Source organism: Artemia franciscana, chromosome 2 (assembly GCF_032884065.1).
Source record: "Artemia franciscana chromosome 2, ASM3288406v1, whole genome shotgun sequence".
Lineage (NCBI taxonomy): Eukaryota > Metazoa > Arthropoda > Branchiopoda > Anostraca > Artemiidae > Artemia > Artemia franciscana.
Window position 1 is genome coordinate 18,230,765 of NC_088864.1, and position 17,195 is coordinate 18,247,959.

Here is a 17,195-nt window from a genome sequence, read left to right on the forward strand (position 1 = left end):
AACAAATATTTATTTGGGGGGACTAAAACAGAGTTTAAAATTTCATTATTATCATGGGCTAGGGGCGTTTGGAATACATTACTAAAGAGGGCTGATTTTCTTTCAAATTCTTCCAGTCTAAATGCAGAGATCCCATGAGCGTGATTAAACATTATCGTGCATTGACCTCACGCCAAGGAGTACCCCCCATGCCTCTCCCACTGAAAAATAAAAGCACTAAAACTCACAGATAATTCAACATGAAATAGAAAACATGAAATTTAGACCAATCAGAACTTCGCGACTTTTTTACATCCAACCACAGTCTTATTCCTCGTTGAACCACCCATGTTTCTGCAACCACAGTTTGTACCCGAGTGCTAGTAATTCTTTTCTTCTTTTACCGAGCTCAGCTGGTAAGTCTGTTGACACATTGAAATCCGTCTTTTTCAGCTTTCCATACTCCTTCATAATAGCTGAGCGGTCATTGTCACCAAGGCTAACAAAAATTGGCTCAACAACTTTTGTTTTTGTGTATTACGTTGCAGATTCGGAACGGCTGAAGATTCAGAGGGAGTCGTTTTTTTTTTTTTAGAAATGCGATACATGGTACCCATACGTAGCTGGTCGGCATCTCTAATTCCTAGCTTAGACTGGAGGAATGTCATTACGGTATTTTTCAGGTTTTCAGTTTCTTGTGGAGCCTCAACACCGTGTATCAGAATGTCATTTCTTCTAGCTTACATTTCCGACCGTAGATCAGTGGCCTTGACATGAATCAGCTCAGTCTTTAGCAGTTTATTTTCTGCTCTTAACACTTTATTCTCAGTCTGAAGTTTCGAAGTATTTGTTGCAGCTCATCCATATGGCGGTCGAAGTGTTCTTTCGTCACTGACATATTGATACCAGTTAATACCGCTCTGCCTTTTTAATCACGTTAAAAAGCCATATAGAGTGAAAATTACACGCAAGGGACCCTTTATGTACTAAAACCAATTATCACTTGGGGCCCGCTTTCATCAAAATGCAGCTGCTCCAAATATCCTTTTAATCCTTTAGATATAGCGTCTTTGCTTGTCTCCAGCACGGGGCGTGGCTAATACACATTCATTTCACCGGGCAAGGAGAACCTCTCTGCGTTAATAATAGCAGGTAATCGCAAGCGCCCCTTTCTTCTAAAATTAAAAAACCCAGAGATGCCCGCTTTCAAACAAAGTCAAGATAAACAATAACAAGCCAGCGTTCTGAAATGAAACAACAATCACCTCTGATTACATTAACTGATATTTCACTTGGCAAAGATCCATTTACAGGCAATACTCACGCAATTAGCAATCACCCGCTTAGTCGAGCGTTGAGATGTAGTTTAAAATAGGTCAACTTTTAATCCTTAGTTTCTGTCTGGATTATAACTCACATTTGATGTTAACTCAATGAGAACAGAATGGCAACGAGTGATTGCAAAATAAGTTTATAAAAACTTGCCAAACAGCTTTGTTCAATATCAGAAAAAGGTTCGTTCACGGAACGAAAGCTAATTCAAGACTAACTACAAGACTGTAGTTCGTGGTAAACCACGAACTATTTGAAATGCAACTGAACAAAATAATCAAACAGTTCGTTGTAATGAACTGTAGCAAGGAGCGACCCGGCTCAATAGTAACCAAAACTCTAAAAAACGGAATGTTGATACTAATAATTACATCAAAACAATCGCATTTTAATGGTGATTTCAAATATATAAGTTTCATCAAGTTTAGTCCTACCCATCAGAAGTTACGAGCCTGAGAAAATTTGCCCTATTTTAGAAAATAGGGTGTAATATCCCCTAAACGTCATAGAATCTTAACAAAAATCACACCATCAGATTCAGCGTCTCAGAGAACCCTAATGTACAAGTTCCAAGCTCCTATCTACAAAAATGTGGAATTTTGCATTTTTGCCAGAAGACAAATCACGGATGCGTGTTTATTTATTTTTTGTTTTTTTTTTTCGTTTTTTTCTTTTTCCCAGGGGTGATCGTATCGACTCAGTGGTCCTAGAATTTTGCAGGAGGGCTCATTCGAATGGAAACGAAAAATTCTAGTGCCCTTTTTAAGTGACCAAAATAATTGGAGGGCACCTAGGCCCCCTCCCACGCTCTTTTTTTCCAAAGTCGTCGGATCAAAATTCTGAGATAGCCATTTTATTCAAAATAGTCGAAAAACCTTATAAATGTGTCTTTGGGGACGACTCTTTCTCCCACAGTCCCCATGGGAGGGGCTGCAAGTCACAAATTTTGACCAGTGTTTGTATATAGTAATGGTTTTTGGGGAGTGTACAGACGTTTTCAGGGGGATTTTTTGGTTGGGAGGGGGGTTGAGAAGAGGGGGTTATGTGGGGGATACTTTCCTTGGAGGAATTTGTCATGGGGGAAGAAGATTTCCATAAAGGGGGCGCAGCATTTTCTAGCATTATTTAAAAAAAAATGAAAAAATAAATATGCAAAAGTTTTTTTAACTGAAAGTAAGGAGTAGCATTAAAAATTAAACGAACAGAAAATATTACGCATGTAAGGTGTTCACCTCCTCCTAATACCTCAGTCCTTACGCTAAAGCATTTTTAGTAATTTCAACTATTTATTCTACGGCCTTTGTGACTCAGGGGACAAAATTTAAGCTTTAGTGTAAAGAGCGAGGTATTGACGAGTGGGTGAACCCTCTCATATACATAATAAAAACGTACGAATATAGAAGTTTGTTACGTAAGCTAATTCGTAAGTTACATATATCTTTTACTAATGAAAACGTTCGTAAAAAACTAAAAGTTCAGGTTGCCTTTTTAAGTTTTGGAGGACAACTGGACCTCCTCTCCCTCTTTTTTTCTCAAAGTCATTCGATCAAAACTATGGGGAAGCCATTTAGAAAAATAAGTAAATATGCAAATTTCGCTTTAATTATTTATCTGCGGAGAGCCGAAATCAAAACATGGATTAACTAAAAAACGTTTAGAAATTAAATAAAAAAAACAAGTTTTTTTAACTGAAAGTAAGGAGCAACATTAAAACTTAAAACGAACAAAAATTACCCCGTATATGAAAAGGGCTGTTCCCTCTTCAACGCCCTGCTCTTTACGCTAAAGTTTTTACTGTTTTAAAAATTAGAGTTGAGAGAAAGAGTCAAACTTTAGCGCAAAGAGCAGGGCGTTGAAAAGGGAACAACCCCTTTTTTGCCGTAGAAAAAACGTGTTTTTTGCCGTAGCAAAAAACGTGTTTTTTGCCATAGCAAAAAACAGCAAATTTGCAGTCTCCGGTATTCGTCGTCATTACCTCTAGGATTCGAATTGGCCAGAGGGGATAGCCCGCAAATTTGGCTAGGAATAAATCACCGATTTTAATGTTCGCAGGATTCATGCCTAGTAAATCAAAGATTATAAAGTGAAAGAAACATATCTTTCCGTGAGGGCCGAGCCTCACTAATGTATCCAAGTGAGCAATCAGTCCAAACTGTGCGAGGTCGGCCCAACTGCTAATCCTTCTCTACACTAAAAAGTGTAATTAATGCGCAGGCAAATTATATCCAATTTTATCTACACACCACACTTGGCTATCGTATCTAATTTTCTCAATTCAAAACGCCAAAAATCTGATTGTGTGATAAATTCAAGTATCAGATTGCACAATTTCTGTAGCCACTGAATTAATTCATGGCTAAGAAATCAAGTTTAAACAATTCAAAAGTTCAAACAGGTATAATACCTTTGAGAGCTAGTTCAATACTGTAGCATATCAGTATACTGCAGGCATCTTCTTTGAATTAAATTCATTTTTTTCGGTAATCTCGGTTATAATGTTTTTTTCTGATATTGTGAGAAATAGAAACATTCAGATCGAAATAAAGATTTTTAATTTTATGAATGGCTTAAGAATATTAAGTGGAAACTTTCAGGGCATGATGAGGGGGATGTACAACTGACGAAAAAGCAATATGCGCATACTTCCTTATATGAAATTACTCCGTATATGAAAGGGGCTTTTCCTCTTCTACGCCCCGCTCTTTACACTAAAGGTTTTTACTGTTTTAAGAGGTAGATTTAAGAGACAGAGTCAAACTTTAGCGTAAAGAGCGGGGCGTTGAAGAGGAAAAGCCCCTTTCATATACAGGGTAATTTCTGTTCGTTTTAAGTTTTAATATTGCTCCTTACTTTCAGTTAAAAAAACTTGTGTTTTTTTTTATTTAATTTGAAAATCAATATGTCAAATGGTCAGCGTCAATGGCGATTCACGATCGTCGCGACGGTCATGTGTGAGCAATTAGTTTGTTGATAAATTAGAATATTATTTCAAGAAAATAAAACAGCCAATCATAGGCACCGCAATAGCACTAGCTAAGTAAAGAGCGATGCAGACATATTGTATCATTTATTTATTTGTTTAGACCAGGGCACTTCGTATCGAAGGAGTTGTCGCCGAAACTTCAAAAATAGCTCATTCAATTGGAAATTGAAGGGGTTAGTGCCCTTTTTAATAGTCGAAAATGATCATAGGGCAGCTAACTCTTCTCCCACACCCGCCACTTTACCAAGCAGATCCAATCAAAATTTGAAATAGCCCTTTTGTTCAACGTAGTTGAAAGTTCCGTAAATTACGCATTTGAGGATGACAACCCCCCTTCCTGACAGCCCTCAGGTCAAGTGTTGTAAGTTATGTCCTGGGGCATATAAGGTGTATATAGAAAGGGTGATTGTATGAACTTTAGAGGGGGGTCATTATTGGTAATCAGAATTTCTTGTGTCCTTTTTAATACTCAGTGAGATCAGAGGGTGAATACCTTGTATTTTCTTGAAGTGCATCTGATAGAAATTTGAGATGGCTTAGAAACTTGAAAAGAACTCATTCGTTTGGAAATTGAAAGGACTAGTGCTTTTTTTAATAATAAAAAATTATTAGAGGACAACTAACCCCTCTCCAACGCTCACCATTTCTCTAAACACATCCAATCAAAACTTGGAGGTAGTTCTTTCTGTTGAATGTAATTGAATGGTCTGAAAAATGTGCTTTTGAGGATGGCAGCCTCCCCCTTTAGCCCTCAGGGCGAGAGTTGTTAGTTAAGCACTGGGGGAATTTAAGCTATTTATAGAAAGGTTGATCGTATAAACTTCGGAGGGGGCTCATTGTAATACTAATCAGAAGTTTCAGTGATCTTTTAGAGACTCAGAGTGATATGAGGGTGGATATCCCCCCTCCACACATATGCCTTGTATTTTCCCAAAATGTATCAGATAGAACTTTGGAGAAAGCTATTTGTAGTCTTAGAAACTTCAAAAAGAGCTCATTCGACTGGACATTTAAAGGATAAGTGCCCTTTTTAATTGTCACAAGTGAGTCAAAAGTGATTGGAGGGCAACTAGCCACCATCTCACGCCCATTATTTCCCCAAAGACATCCAATCAAAATTTAGAGATTGCCATTTTGTTCAAAATAGTTAAAAGATCTGGAATCTGTGCTTTTGAGAATATCACCCCCCCCAATTCACCCTCAGGACAAGGATTGTAAGTTATGCTCTGGGGGCATTTAAGGAATATAAAGAAAGGGTGATCGTAAAAATTCCGGAATTGGCTCATTTGATAGGAACTCAGATGTTCTAGTGCTCTTTTTAGGAAACAGAGTCATCTGAGGGTGGATACATCCTCTAAACCTCGTGTTTTCTCAAAATGCATCTAACACAAATTTTGAGATAATGCTCTTTTAATAGTCGAAAGTGATTGGAGGGCAACTAACCCACTCCAAAGCCAACTATTTACCAATCTAGGGCCCGGGGGCACTTAAATCAGAAGTTCTAGTGCCCTTATTAAGATTCAGAATGATTGGAGGATGGATACCCCCCCCCCCCCCACACGCACCTCGTATTTTCCGGAAATGCAAGTGATAGAAATTTTAAGATTGAAATATTGTTGTTGTAGAAACTTCGAAAAGAGCTCTTTCGATTTGAATTTGACAGGGCTAGTGCTCTTTTTACTAGATGAAAGGGATTTGAGGACAACTAACTTCCCTTCTACGCCCACCATTTCTCCAGAAAAATCAAATCAAAATTTTAAGATTACCACTTTGTTGAAAATACAGAAATTATGTCTTTGAGGATGAAAACCTCTCCCCACAGCCCTTGCGGTAAGGGTTGTAAGTTATGCTTTGGGGGCATATAAGCTTTTCATGGAAGTTGTGGTTGTTTTAACTTTAGAGGAAGCTCATTTGAAAGAAAATAATGTATAGTTCTAGTCCCCTTTTAAGAGTCAAAATTGATCCCCCGTCTCCCTGACAACCTGTTTTCCCCAAACGCATCCAATCCAAACTGTGAGATAGCCATTTTGTTCAAAATAGCCTAAAGAGCATATGACAATGGCTTCGAGATGGACACAACGCTTCAGAGCCCAGGTGCAAGGGTTGTAAGCTATGCTCTGGGCATAAAATGCTCTTATGGGATGGATGGTCGTATCAACTTCAGCTCAGATGGGGCTCATTCGCTTTGAAATAGGAAGATCTAGTGCCTCAGATCCAATCAAAATTTTAAGGAAACTAATTTGCTCAGCATTATTCAAACGTCCAATAACTATGCCTTTGGGATGTTAACCTCCCCATATTGTCAACTTATATTATGTCACCTTACATTATTAATTTAAACCTTTAACGGTAAAATGTGTCTTCTTTTCTCTTTTAATAAAGCAAAAACTGTGTTCTGGTCTAGGGAAGGCATGGGGATTATCAGCCTTACTCATGTTAATTGTTGCTGGTTTTTAGTTTGACTTGGCTATTTATTTGACTTTATTTTTACTCATTCTTGGCTTAATGGAGCTCTTTACATTTCTTTGTAAAACTTGTTTTGTGGATTTTTTTTTAATTCATACATTTAAAGGAAGCCCTGAGAACTACAGATTTTATTCTAAACATATCTAATCTATTTGACAATTAAATAAAAAAAAACAAGTTTTTTGAAATGAAAGTAAGGAGCGACATTAAAACTTAAAACGGACAGAAATTACTCCGTATATGAAAGGGGCTTTTCCTTCTCGACGCCCCCGCTCTTTACGCTAAAGTTTTTTATTGTATTAAAAAGTAGAGTTACGAGAAAGAATCAAACTTTAGCGCAAGGAGCAGGGTGTCGAGGAGGAAAAGCCCCTTTCATATACGGAGTAATTTCTGTCTGTTTTAAGTTTTAATATCGCTCCTTACTTTCATTTCAAAAAACTTGTTTTTTTATTTAATTTCTGAAAGTTTTTGAATTAATGCATGTCTGATTTTGGCTCTCCGTATATAAATTATTAAAATGAAATTTGCATATTAATTCTTTTTTTTTGGCTAAATGGCTTTCTGTTAGTTTTGATCAGACGATTTTGAGAAATAAGGGGTGGGGATGGAGGCCTACTTGCCCTCCAATTTTTCAGTTACTTAAAAAGGCAACTAGAACTTTTAATTTTTAAAAAACGTCTTTATTAGTAAAAAATATACGTAACTTACATAACAAACTTTTATATTCTTATATTTTTGATTATATATATGAGGGGGTTTGTCCCCTCGTTAATGCCTCGCTCCTCACACTAAATCTTAAGTTTTGTCACAATTCTTTAAGAATGACCCCTGAATCAGAAAGGCCGTAGAATAAATAGTTGAAATTCAAAAAATAATTTAACATAAAGAGCGAAGTATTTATCTCCTACTAAATACCTCGCTCTTTATGCTAAAGTATTTTTAGAATCACTCATATGCGTAATAATCTCTGTTCGTTTTAAGTTTTAATGCTTAGCTTTAAGTTTTAATGTTAAAAACTTTTCCATGTTTATATTTTTAATTGTTTTTTTAATAGTAATGCTAGAAAATTCCGCGCCCTTTTCATTGAATTTCTCTTCCCCAAATGAAATATTCCTCCAAGGAAAGATCCTCCCATATAGCCCTCTCCAATGAACCCCACAACCAAACCAAAAAAATCCCCTGAAAACGTCGGTACACTTCCCAATAACCATTACTGTATGTAAACATTGGTCAAAGTTTGTAACTTGCAGCCCCTCCCCCAGGGGCTGTGGGGGGGGGGGAGGTAAGTCATCTCCGAAGACATAGTTATTATGGTTTTGGACTATGGGGAACAAAATGGCTATCTCAAAATTTTGATCCGTTGACTTTGGGAAAAAATAAGCGTGGGAGGGGGCCTAGGTGCCCTCCAATTTCTTTGTTCACTTAAAAAGGGCACTGGAACTTTTCATTTCCGTTAGAATGAGCCCTCTTGCAGCACTCTAGGACCACTTGGTCGATACGATGACCCCTGGGAAAAAAAAACAAACAAACAAATAAACACGCACCCGTGATTTGTCTTCTGGCAAGAAATAAGAAACCCCACATTTTTGTAGATTGAACCTTGCAATGTTTAGTATAGGGCTCTCTGATACGCTGAATGCGATGGTGTGATTTTCGTTAAGATCCTATGACTTTTAGAGGGTGTTTTCCTCTATTTTCTAAAATAAGGCAAATATTCTCAGGCTCGTAACTTTTGATGACAGAGACTAAATTTAATGAAACTTATATATTTAAAATCAGCATAAAAATCTGATTCTTTTGATATATCTTGTAGCATCGAAATTCCGTTTTTTAGAGTTTTGTTTACTATTGAGCCGGGTTGCTCCTTACTACAGTTCGTTACAACGAACTGTTTGTTTGAACCACGAGTTTTCAATTAGTAACAGCAAAAATATATATTGAATAGTACTTAGTCACATAGTCACATATTTGTGTTGTACGTATGTATTTCAACATGAAAGCCACCCAGGCCAGAGTTCACAAAATAACCAACATACGTACAGTCAGGGAGCCACTCAACAAAAATGTGTCGGGTGGGTGATCAGTGAGCAGCAGAAGGTTTGACAACGGAATATGGGGTAATAGATAGCGCTGATCACGAAAACGGGAGTTATATACTCAGCTGGGGGGTCCTTGACCACAAAAAGTGAAAATTTTGCGATTTTTGCTATTTAATCATGTTTGGGAAAAATTCCCATAATGATCGCCAAATCTTTTGTAACTGATGCCAAAAGTGACGAGTACTAGGGACCATCGTGAATCACCTTGAAACTTACTATTTTAATTTTTTATTCGTATCGGAAACGATTTCAGGGCTAGATTCAGGTGGTAGCGGATAGTTTTATTATCTCAGACTGGAAGAGTGCCACTATACTCAACAATGACCTTGATTACAACTCTCCTTTGATTCCTAAACATAATTATTAGTAAACTTGGCAAGATTATTATTCAGTAAACTTGAATAAACAAAAAAAAGACTACTATACTAACACCTGCTACTGATTTCGTGAACGGCACTTGTTACTACAAAAGCTAAAAAGTAGCTCAGCATATAAAATTATCCATCAAGCATATCAAACTCGTCCATAAAACACTTCCCACCACAGCCAAAAAATAAATCGCAAGGTCTATTTCCAGCCCATGAACTTTTCTTTACAGCGCTTGCACGAGCAGTAGTGGGGGACCACATCCTATGGAAATGCCTGAGGGGTAGACACAACTGGTCTAACCCCACCGTTTTGAAACATCCAGCCAAATTGCAGGGGATCCAGAAACTGTGGCTTTGCTCGATTTGCTTGCAAAAAAATGTCCTATCTGGGTCCTTTCTTACATTTCGTATTTATCACTAAGTCTAGTAGGACCTGAATTTCTACTTTCTGATAGCCCTGAAGACCTCCTGGGTTTGGTTTTATTCTCACCTTCTCCATCATCATTCCCCAAATCAATAAACGAACAACGACCAAGTTCGTCGTCACTCGATGTCACAGATTTCGATGTTAGAGCAACATCAGAATCTGTCATAGTCGAATCGGAGCTGTCACTACCAGGACCATCTAAATCTATTAGAACAGCACTGTGCTAAAATTTTTCAATCATCGCCTTAACTTGACTTGTGCTGCCACATCGCCAGCCGAAACTGTTCCTTTCAGATGGTAAAACATGGCACAATCGGGCTTTTCGTGTGAAGAAATCTATCTATCTATCTATCTATCTATCATGCCTTTTCTAAGATCCACAAACTTGATTAGCTGGCTCCCAAAATGTCTCTCGAACCTTCTCTTTTAAGCCAAAGCACTCTATGCTTCTGCCAAACAAGTCCATTGTCAATCAAAACGTTTCTTAGCTTTCTTTGAAATCAGAAATGTGGTAAATCCTTCCTTCTTTAAGCCTAGACTCAACCCCTTCCAAGAATTGGGCAAATATTGTTTTGTTGACATCATGCACAATGTCACACTTTGGCTCTGTTTCATGAATTTGTCTATGCACTTTTTGTGGTACTTTGCCTCAGCTGAATCACAAAGGCCGTAGAATATATAGCTGAAATTACTAAAAATTTCAGTGTAAAGAGCGAGATATTGAGGAGGAGACGAAATCCCTTATATACATAATAAATTTTGTTCATTTTAAGTTGTAATGCAGCTCCTTACTTCCAGTAGAACATAAACCTTTTTTAAATTTATTTTCTCATTGTTTTTCAAACAATGCTAGAAAATCATGCGCCCCCTTCATGGAAATTCTCTTCCCTCATGGTTAATTACTCCATGGAACATTCTCCCATTTAACTACCTCCCTCCAACCCCCCTCCCAACGCGAAAAAGTCCCACTGAAAACGTCTGTACACTTCCCAATAACCATTACAATATGTAAACAATTGTCAAAGTTTGTAACTTGCAGCCCCTACCCCGGGGACTATTGAGAATCAAGTCGTCCCCGAAGACATAGTTATTAAGTTTTTCAACTATGATGAGTTTAATGCATAATGTCTATCTCAAAATTCTTATTTGATGAATCCGGGAAGAAAATAAGCGTGGGAGGGGGTGTAGGTACCCTCCAATTTTTCTCGTCACTTAAAAAGGGCACTAGAACTTTTAATTTCAGTTAGAATGAGCCTTCTTGTGACATTCTAGTACCATTGGGTCGATACAATCACCCCTTGGAAAGAAAAAAAAAATAATAAACACCGTGATCTGTCTTCTGGCAAAAAATACAAAATTCCAAATTTTGTAGATAGAAGCTTGTAACCTCTGTAGTAGTGTCCAATGATACGTTAAATCTGATCGTGTGATTTTCGTTAAGATTCTATGATTTGTAGGGTGTGTTTCCCCTTATTTTCTAAAATAAGGCAAATTTTCTCAGGGTCTCAACTTTTGTTGGGTAAGACTAAATTTGATGAAACTTATATATTTAAAATCAGCATAAAAATATGATTCTCTTGGTGTAACTATTGGTTTCAATATTCGATTTTCTAGAGTTTCGTTTACTATTGAGCCGGGTCGCTCCTTACTACAGTTCGTTACCACGAACTGTTTGATGTAACGCTGAAAACGTCTAGCTTTATTTAGGCAATATATTTGTCCTGGTTGTTTCTTTTTTAGTTTTATTTAGATTTATTGTATTTTTTGTCAAGTAGTGATAACCAGAATTTTTTTTAAAAGTTTTATTAAGAAAGAAAAATCAAATGCCATATTCAAATGAACAGAGATTACTATCAAAGAGAAACATAAAATATTAAAGAACAGTTATTAAAATTAATAATCAGATCAAAAATTAAATTAACAGATACTACATTAGATGATTAAATGAATCCTAAAATGAAAGGAAATTAAAATGACTAGTTACACTAAAACTGAAAAATGAACGGATTTAACTGAAAACGAACAGAAATTACCACAAACGGTAGTAGAGTTACCACCCCTTAAAAAACATTAGGAACAGTGTCATTTGAGCTTTCCGGAAACAAATATATTTTAGTCGTCTTTGTGTTCATTATAATTACACAGAAAAAAACCATAATTGCCAAAACTTTCAAGAAATAATAATACTATATCAAACAGTTCGTGGTAACGAACTGTAGTAAGGAGCGACCCGGCTCAATAGTAACCAAAAGTCTAAAAAAAGGTATCAATAGCTACATCAAAAGAATCGCATTTTAATGCTGATTTTTAATATATAAGTTTCATCAAGTTTGGTCTTACCCATCAAAAGTTACGAGCCTCAGAAAATTTGCGTTATTTTAGAAAATAGGGGAAACACCCCCTAAAAGTCATAGAATCTTAACAAAAATCACACCGTCAGATTCAGCGTATCAGAAAACCCTACTGTAGAAGTTTCAAGCTCCTATCTACAAAAATGTGGAATTTTATATTTTTTGCCAGAAGGCAGATCACGGATGCGTGTTTATTTTATTTTTTTTTTCCAGGAGTGATCGTATCGACCCAGTTGTCCTAGAATGTTGTGAGAGGGCTCATTCTAACGGAAATGAAAAGTTCTAGTGCCCTTTTTAAGTGACCCAAAAATTGGAGGGCACCTAGGCCCCCTCCCACGCTAATTATTTTCCCAAAGTCAACGGATCAAAATTCTGAGATAGCCATTTTATTCAGCGTAGTCGAAAAACCTTATAACTATGTCTTTAGGGACGACTAACTCCCCCACAGTCCCCGTGGAAGGGGCTACAAGTTCAAAACTTTGACCAGTGCTTACATATAGTAATGGTTATTGGGAAGTGTACAGGCGTTCTCAGGAGAATTTTTTGGTTGGAGGCAGGGGTTGAGAAGAGGGGAATATGCTGGGGGAACTTTCCGTCGAGGAATTTGTCATGGGGGAAGAAAATTTCCATAAAGGGAGTGCAGGATTTACTAGCATTACTTTAAAAAAAACAATGAAAAAGTTTTTTTTTTCAGCTGGAAGTAAGTAGCAGCATTAAAACTTAAAACGAACAGAAATTATTACACATATGAGGGGCTCACCTCCTACTAATACCTCACTCTTTACGCCAAAGTATTTTTAGTAATTTCAACTACTTATTCTGCGGTTTTTGTGATTCAAGGGTTATTCTTAATGAATTGGGTCATTTTTTTAAGCTTTAGTGTAAAGAGCGAGGTACTGACGAAGGGGCGAACCCCCTCATATATGTAATAAAAACATAAAAATACAAAAGTTCTTTACGTAAGCTAATTTATAAGTTACGTATATCTTTTACTTATAAAAACATTCGTAAACAATTAAAAGTTCTATTTGCCTTTTTAATTAACCGAAAATCGGAGGGCAACTAGGCTTCCTCCCCCGCTCTTTTTTTCTCAAAACCATTCGATCAAAATTATGAGAAAGCCATTTAGCCAAAAAAAAAAATATATATACAAATTTCGTTTTAGTTATTCCTCTGCGGAGAGCAAAAAATCAAAACATGCATTGATTCAAAAACGTTCAGAAATTAAATAAAAAAAACAAGTTTTTAAAATGAAAGTAAGGAGCGACATTAAAACTTAAAACGAACAGAAATTACTCCGTATATGAAAGGGGCTTTTCCTTCTCAACGCCCCGCTCTTTACGCTAAAGTTTTTTACTGTTTTAAAATGTAGAGTTAAGAGAAAGAGTCAAACTTTAGCGTAAAGAGCGGGGCGTTGAGAAGGAAAAGTCCCTTTCATATACGGAGTAATTTCTGTTCGTTTTAAGTTTTAATGTCGCTCCTTACTTTCATTTAAAAAACTTGTTTTTTTATTTTATAAATTAAACACCTAGTCTAATTTGACAGGTTATTTCCAGTAATTTTGACAATTGTGATGATTTTCTTTTGTTGTTGATGCTTTGACGATGGAAAATATATGTTCAAAATACTTATCGTGTCTATAAAATACAATAACACTTTAATGACGCTGTTTAATGAGATACGGAGTAAGAGGAGGGGGGGGGTAACAACACTTTTATGTGTAATTCTTAGTTTGCCTTGTGATATTATTTTTATTGTTTGGTTGTTTATGTTAGGACAAAAATTCAACTTACTGCTCGAAATACAAATCGTTTTCAAAAAAGTGCGAGCGATATTCTGGTCTAGAGACTTTAGGTGATAGTAGTCTTATTCCTGTTTGTGGTAATATTGGTTCCTTTTAAGTTTTACTTAGTTATTCATTTTAATTTTTCTTCGTTCCAAAATTCATTTATCAAACAGTTCGTGAAAACAAACTGAAGTAGGCTTAAGGAACGACCCGGTTCAATTATAAATGAAACTCGAAAAAACGGAATATTGATACTAATAGATACATCAATGAATCTCATTTTATGCTGATTTTAAATATATAAGTCTCATCAAATTTAGTCTTACTTATCAAAAGTTACGAGCCTGAGAAAATTTGCCTTATTTTGGAAAATAGGAGGAAAGACCCCATAAAAGTCATAGAATGTTAACAAAAATAACGCCATCGCATTTAGCGTGTCAATGAACCCTACTGTAGAAGTTTCAAGCTCCTATCTAAAAAAATGTTATAGCTTAGTATTTTTTGCCAGAGGACCGATCACGGGTGCGTGTTTATTTATTTATTTGTTTGTTTTTTTTTGTTTTTTCCCCAAGGGTGATTGTATTGACCAAGTGGTCAAATGAGGGTAAAGTGAAAATAATTACTGACTGATTTCCTGCAAATATGCCCAGACTACCTACTAATGGACTTCCACTTACTCCACCTGATGATAAGGATTTTGTCACAAGGAACAGTAACAAGATGGTCTTTCAGAGCAATTTCACTGGCATCAAGTATTTCATTTCTTAAAAACATCCTTTTTTGTAATTTGAACTCTATATTGAGTTCGTCAAAACCTACTTTAATACCAAGGCTGCATCCTTTGTTTTCATCCAATTGGATGAAAACAAAGATAAGTTATTGAATTTTCACAAGAATTACTCTCTCTGATACCTTGCGATTATGTAACAGATAAAGTTGCGTATCTTAATCAAAGATAGAGTGGTTAGGTCCCACGTGTCGCAAGGATCAGTAGCAAGATGGTCTTTTAGAGTAATATCAGCGGCATCTCCAAGTTTTTATTTTTGAAAAAAAAAACCTTTTTCATAATTCAAACTCTATATTAAGCTCGTCGGTTCAACGATCCAGACTACCGTCGTGGAATATTAGAGCTGTTTAATCAAACAGTTTGTGGTAACGAACTGTAGTAAGGAGCGACCCGGTTCAATAGTAAACGAAACTCTAAAAAACGGAATTTTGATGCTAAAAGACACATCAAAAGAATCGAATTTTAATGCTGATTTAAAATATATAAGTTTCATCAAATTTAATCTTTGTCATCAAAAGTTAAGAGCCTGAGAAAATTTGCCTTATTTTGGAAAATAGGGGGAAACACAGCCTAAAAGTAAAAGAATCTTAACGAAAATCACACCATCGCATTCAGCGTATCAGAGAACCCTATAGCAAAAATTTCAAGCTCCTATCTACAAAAATGTGGAATTTTGTATTTTTGGCCAGAAGACAGATCAAGGGTGAGTGTTTATTTGTTTTGTTTTTTTTTCCCCAGGGGTCATCGTATCGACCAATTGGTCCTAGAATGTCACAAGAGGGCTCATTTTAACGGAAATGAAAAGTTTTAGTGCCCTTAGTTTTTAATTGTTTTAAAAAAGTAGAATTGTGGCAAAGAGTCAAACTTTAGCATAAAGTTTGCGGAGGGGACAACCCATTTCATATACGGAGTAATTTCTGTTCGTTTTAAGTTTTAATATCGCTCCTTACTTTCAGTTGAAAAATCTAGTTTTTTTTTTTATTTAATTACAATAAGACACCGCGGAATAAGGAAATGAACATTGATCCAAATCGAACAAACTGCATAAAAACTGTAGAGGGTGACATTTTTCTTATAAAAGGAGACATTCTAGAAATGGAACAGTATTTACCAACAAAACACTAATATTCTCATTTTGATATTTATTTAGGGATTATGCAAGTTTGATTATTTTCCATAAGTTCCTTTTGATACGTGAGACCGAACCGTTCAATCTTTGATCAAGAGACGCAGCTTTATCCATTACGTTATCGCAAGGTGTAACAGAAAGTAAATCTTGTAAATCTTCAATAACTTACTTTGGCTGATATATTGGCACTTTTTATTGCAGCCTATAACAGATAGATATACTTCAAAGGTTGTATCCATGGTTCTCGCTCTCGTGGTCACTCTCCGAAGCGCTGGAAGGAAAACTTCTCCGACGGCAAATTCCCTGGTCTTCTAGGATTGGGACAAAACAGAGAGCACTATAAGCGACAAATACATTCACTCGTGAGGAGAGAGACCCCGAGACGATCACCAAGGCCAGATGGGGCTTAAGTAAGTAAGTAAGCATAGCAGATATCAGGATTTTTGAATGTAGATTTTTAGTCTACAATATAATTTGGTAAGAGGCCAGAGAAGGACCTGAAGGGAAGAAAATGTGTGGTTGGATCATGGTTGCAGCAATAACTGCAACCTAACAAAGAATAAGCCAAGGCTTATAGTATTTTTATTATTTTATATAAGAATTAAAGACGGTTCTTGACTACTAAGGTCCCTGCGTCGGCCCTGCTGTGCATTCCTGCAGCGTGATTCGATCTCTGGGTCCCGTATTACCAAGCTAAGATCAAATCCACTGCACCACCACAGGACAAGGCTTATAGTAACCACAAATTAAAATCAAGTTTGAAAAAAGACTTTGTCAGAGAAGGTAAATCTTGTAGAACTTCAATAAGTTACTTTGGCTGATGCATTGCTGGTTTTTAGCGCAGCCTATAGCAGATATCAGGATTTATTAATGTAAATTTTTAGCCTAAAATATAATTTGGTAAGAGCCCAGAGAAAAACCTGTAGAGACGAAAATATGTGGTTGGATCGTGGTTGCAGCAACAACTACAACCTGCCAAAAAATAAGCCAAGGCCTATATTAACCACAAATTTAAAATCAAGTTTGAAAAAATACTGTATAGAGAGAAAAACGGCCATTAGTAGCTGATCCCTGAACGAAATTATTTATGCTATAAGCGAAAATGGAAATAAACTGAAGATGGAATTCCAAAACTGAATGATATTAGAATCACATTAATGGAAGCTTATGGGGTAAATATGAACGAAGAGTATGCGTTCTACGTTTTAAAAGAAAATTAGGAAGTGAACAGGCATTTTTGTAAATATTATGGAAGATTTTACTTGGAAAAGTTTTTGACTCATCAAATAATCAGGGTAAAGTGAATATATTTTCTGAGCAATTCCCAGCAAATATGTTCAGACTAGCTCCTAATGGAATTCCACTTACTCTACCTGATGATAAGGATTTTGTCACAAGGAACAATAACAAGATGGTCTCTTAGAGTAATTAAATAAAAAAACAAGTTTTTTAAACTGAAAATAAGGAGCGACATTAAAACTTAAAACG

The 17,195-nt window shown here is 36.2% G+C and overlaps 1 long non-coding RNA gene across 1 annotated transcript in view; it reads right to left on the bottom strand.

Annotated features, from left to right (window-relative positions):
* The window catches only part of LOC136038074 (uncharacterized), a 43,090-nt gene extending 27,049 nt beyond the window's left edge, over nt 1-16,041 (bottom strand). Inside the window, exon 1 of the long non-coding RNA XR_010620124.1 lies at nt 15,877-16,041. This is a non-coding gene — a long non-coding RNA (uncharacterized LOC136038074). The remainder of the gene's footprint in view (nt 1-15,876) is intronic.
* Nucleotides 16,042-17,195: the final 1,154 nt, after the last annotated feature.